Genomic DNA, 4696 nt, shown 5'->3' with positions numbered 1-4696 from the left:
ATCACTTCCATTTTTGCTATTTCAAACTTTGCCATAAATGTATTTATGGTCATTATGACATATTTTGACTGGCTTTTTTCTCAGAAGAAAATTCTACTGTTATTAAATGTTGCTTTTCTCTTAGAGCTTCCACTTTTCCAAGATCCTAAAGGGATTTCCTCAGTGGTTCTTTTTTTTTTTTTTTTTTTTTTTTAGAGAGAGAGAGAGAGAATGAATTTTAATATTTATTTTTTTAGTTTTTGGCGGACACAACATCTTTGTTTGTATGTGGTGCTGAGGATCGAACCCGGGCCGCACGCATGCCAGGCGAGCGCGCTGCCGCACATCCCTAGCCCCTCTCAGTGGTTCTTGAAGTGTTTTTGCCTTTACCCTTCTGTTTCCCCACATTGGGTGCTTGGGCTGTAGGTCAGCGGCTCTCCTGGGCTCCCCCTCACTCTGCACCGCTCGCTGACTGATGGGCTTCCCAGCCACAGAGGCGTGGGTGGAGGCCCAGTTCTACCCTCTGGCCTACTCCTGTGCTGTTCTGTGGAGTCTTGGACTCCCACCTCAATGTTGAAACTACTAAATATTGGGGTGTAACTTACTACCCAGCAGAGTTCGTCTTCCTTCCTTTTCTACTTTAGAGTTTTTACATTTTGGAAATTTTTTTTTTTTAAAGTGGTGGTGCTGGGGATCGAACCCAGGGCCTTGTGCATGTGAGGCAAGCACTCTTCCAATTGAGCTACATCCCCAGCCCCTAGATATTCTTATTCATTTTTTTTCCATATGAAATTTATATTGAGTTTGCCCAGTAGAAAAAAAAAAGAAGCTATTATTTATTGGCATCAAAACATTGAGTTTCCAGTTGACATGGATTGATTGCTGTGATGCTGAGTCTTCTTCCCATTCTTTGAGTAGTTTTTCTGTCCTTTGATGGTGACTTATAGTCTTTTCAGGTAGCTCTAATTTCTTGGTAAGTTAACAAGTTGAACTGGGAACGGGGTGTTTTTCTGTTACGTCTTTGTAGTGTTTCATCTCTTAGAGTTCAAGACACAGTATGCTTGACCCTTTTCCTGAGTGGAGGGGACAGGGATCACCTTCAGGTCCCTTGCGTTTGTGAGTCATGGAAGCATGCACAGTGACCAGCATGGTGGAGGTGTCATAGCCTGGGTGTGATGCCCTCTTCAGGGGTGATGAAGAGGCGCTGTTTCTGTGTTTGGCTCTGTCAGTTCTCAGACCTTTCCCCAAATCCACAGCTCTCAAGTGGCATTTTTGCATGTCCTGCTGACATGCCATCCAGCCATCGCCACACTGAACTCTCAGGATCTGCCCATAGCTGCCCGTAGCAGTGTTTGTACTGAGCTTTTAATTTTGGTGTCTTTGTTTAATGTGCGTGTCCTATGTGGAGGAAGCCTTGCTGTTGCCCTGTCACAAAATGTCCCCTCCCCCTGCACCCTCACTGCTCCTTCCCTGGCCCCCAGGGTGGCGGGGGCTTCTTCCTCCAGACTCCCACATTTCCCACCTTTGCCTTCTTCTGAAAGAGCTGCTGTTGGGGTCGAGTGTGAGGCGTGCCCAGCGGCGACTATGTCCAGAGGTGACAAGGCTGGACAGTCAGTGCCTGTACCCCCTTGGTGCACTGATGGACTGGAAGTGCTGACTGTGCTGATGTGGGTGGGGGCATGGCTGGGGAGGGGTGCTGGGGGAGCAGCTGGGGATTCCACTGTCCCTGTGGGCCGGGCTCACGGAGGCCATGCGCTGAGCAGCTGCCCCCGCCACATCCTCTGCCAGGATGTGCTGCCTCTCCTCGGGCCCAGTGGGCTGCAGGTGGCTGCCCATGGCCTGATGCTCTGAAACCATGAGCCCTAGAACTCTTCCTCCTCTGCGCTGCTCGGGTTGGGTACTGTGTTCCCAGTGAGGAAAACCTGACTACTAACTCCTGCCTTCATTTTCAGCAAACAGACTTTCACCCATACTTCCAGGCCAGCTAACAGGTGTAGGGTCTCTGCGTTTGGGATTGGGGCCCCTGATGACTTCAGGGCTGTGGCATGCTCAGTGCCTAAGAAAGTTTCTGTGCAAAGGCCTAGGATGCCCAGTTGCTATGGCAATGCCCTCCATGATAGTCTCATCAGCTTCGACCTTGATCTTAGGCACATAACTCCTGGGAACACAGGAACTTGCTGGCTAGATAACTACCATGTTTCACCAAGCTCCGGTGCTCCTGGAGCTGCCCGCCTAACAGTAACTTCAGACAATGGGCCTTCTTGAGAACTAAACAAAGCTCCTAACATTGCATATTGTGACTATGAAATGTAACTGCAGAATAAGCAACCCTACTGATACTCTAAACAATAATGTGGTTATGGTACTGATGACCTAATGGGACCTATTGTTATAAATAAACGTGGCCCCTTGGACAAAGGCCACTCTGCCACCTTCCTTGCCTCTGCACCTTGTCTCTGTCTCCTTATTATTATTTTTCTTTACATCCATGGTCCTTCCTCTAACAGTTCTAATTGAATGTTCTTCCATGTGGTTCTAATCAAACCTGGTCCCTTGTGACACTCTACCTGGAGGTCACTATGGTACACAGAATGCCCACCCTCCAGGTGTGCATACCCTAATCCCTGGAATGGGTGAGTACCTGGTTACATGGCCTGGGGACTTTGCATGGGCTAGAAAGGTCACAGACCCAATAATAGAGGATCCGTGTTTGCCAGCTGAGCCCAATCTAATCACATAGTTCTTTCAAAGCAAAGCATGGTCTCCCCTGGGAGTCAGAGATGTGGCAGATGTGAACAGAGACGGGAAGCAGGAGGGGATCCTGCCAGCACAGCTGCCTTGGAGATGGGAGCAGCCACAGGAAAGGAGGCATGGGACATGGGCTCTGGGAACAGCCATGAGCTGAGACACGTGAGTCCCAGGTGAGAACAGTGGCCCAGCTGACACCTGCAGTTCCACTAGGTGGAAACCTCTGCCCAGCATCAATAGGTCACACCGACGTGAAGGAACGTGGCTTAAGAGGTTCAAATGACTAGAAATCATGGCTGGACCTGAAAAGAAGGTTGACACTCAGACTGCACAGAGGAAGCCAGCGAGAAAAACGAAGGGCAAATCAGGAAGTAGGAATGCTCCAAAGAATGGGTGGTGGCCGTGGTGGAGTGGGGAGTGTGCCTGGTCTCCTCTGGGAACTCCAGGGCATGTGTAGAAGGTGGTGGCAGCCATCTGTCATGACAAGACAGGACATCTGCTGATAAAGAGTCAAGGGAGTTGGAAGTTCGGCACTTGAAAGTAGGAAGGAAAACTGATGAATATAGCACTGACCAACCCACCTTCCTTCCTTCCCATCCACGAGGCAGTGAGCCTGCCTCACAGTAATCACTATTTTTAGAGAAAGCAGTGGAGAAATGGAAAGAGATCAGGAGAAAATCACAGGTTACAGAACCGCTCACGAATGGTCGTTGTAAACGGAGCAATGCCGTCTTCACCACGGATCCCGAGAACGCTCGTGTCTATGGACATCCATGCATACTTGCAACCACACAGGGCATCATGGAGAACATTTTTGAAGGAGTTCCTCTGTGATTAAAAAATGCTAATTTATTCTGGATGATTCTAAATTATGCCAAATTTCCTTTGGCAAATGTTTGTTGCTATGAATCTGGTCATTAGATATGTTTGGAACATCTGCATCACATGAGAAATCACTGTCTTGGAAGGGCCTGTGAACTCCTGATAGCAAACATTTGGGATAAAGGTGCATATTCTGAAGAGAGGCCTTAATTGTCACCAGGTGTTCAAAAGTGTCTGATTCTAAAAATTTTTCAGTATTAAGAAGCCCTTTAAAAAAAGAAGAAAGAAATAAAGAAAGAAAAAGAAGAAGAAGAAGAAGAAGAAGAAGAAGAAGAAGAAGAAGAAGCCGCCCTTTGCCCTATACAAACCGTATTTTACTTCCAGATGGAGTACGGTTTGGCCTAGTGTGCTTTCCTTCCTCTGCTGGAGTGCTGTAGATTCATGAGACCAGACCTGCATGCTGACCTGGGTGGCAAAGACATTCAAAAATAAGTACTGCATATGTGTTTTTTTAAAAAATATACTATGACTGGAAGGGTCCAAAGAATAAGTCACTATTTCTTTTTATTTTTAAACTATCACCTATTTTTCTACAATGATGGTCTTCCCACCTTGTAAGACAGGGAGATGTAATGGTACAATTGTCAGATCATACCAGGAAAACTCACAACAGATTTAAAAGTACTAGCTTCCACCGTAAGTGTGGTGCTCACAGTGACAAGCAATGTGTGCTTACCCAGAGCTTTCTGGTCATTGAGGTAGCTCTGTGGTCTCACCCACGTTGGATCTGCAGGCTTCCTACAGCAGGGCTTCTTAGCCCAGGCAGGGCTGATGGGGCCTGGATGACTCTTAGTTGTGTGGAAGTCCTGTGCATTGCAGGAGGTACAGGGGAATCTCTGCAGTCTACCCACCAGAGATCAGTAGCACCCTCTCTGCCATGGAGATATATCCTCAAGCACTGATAAATGTCCCCAGGGGTGACAGTCTCCAGTCTTCATTGAGAATCACCAGTTTATAGCTCTTTACTCAGACTTGATCCTCCCACCATAGTGAACATATCAGGATGTACCCGTCTTTCTCCCCTGTGCCAGCATAGCTGCAGAGCACCTTGTGTATGCAATGCGCTTCCCACTCTTCCACCCCTGGC

The 4696-nt window shown here is 47.7% G+C and overlaps 1 non-coding gene across 1 annotated transcript; it reads right to left on the bottom strand.

Moving 5' to 3' along the window:
* Window positions 1-658: 658 nt before the first annotated feature.
* On the bottom strand, window positions 659-731 carry Trnav-cac (transfer RNA valine (anticodon CAC)). Its single transcript has one exon. It is a non-coding gene; the product is annotated as a tRNA-Val (tRNA).
* Between the last annotated feature and the right edge of the window lie 3965 nt (window positions 732-4696).

This window comes from Marmota flaviventris, chromosome 20 (assembly GCF_047511675.1).
Source record: "Marmota flaviventris isolate mMarFla1 chromosome 20, mMarFla1.hap1, whole genome shotgun sequence".
NCBI lineage: Eukaryota > Metazoa > Chordata > Mammalia > Rodentia > Sciuridae > Marmota > Marmota flaviventris.
Note: the sequence above shows the minus strand (reverse complement) of the source record. Positions and strands in the feature narration are given on the sequence as shown.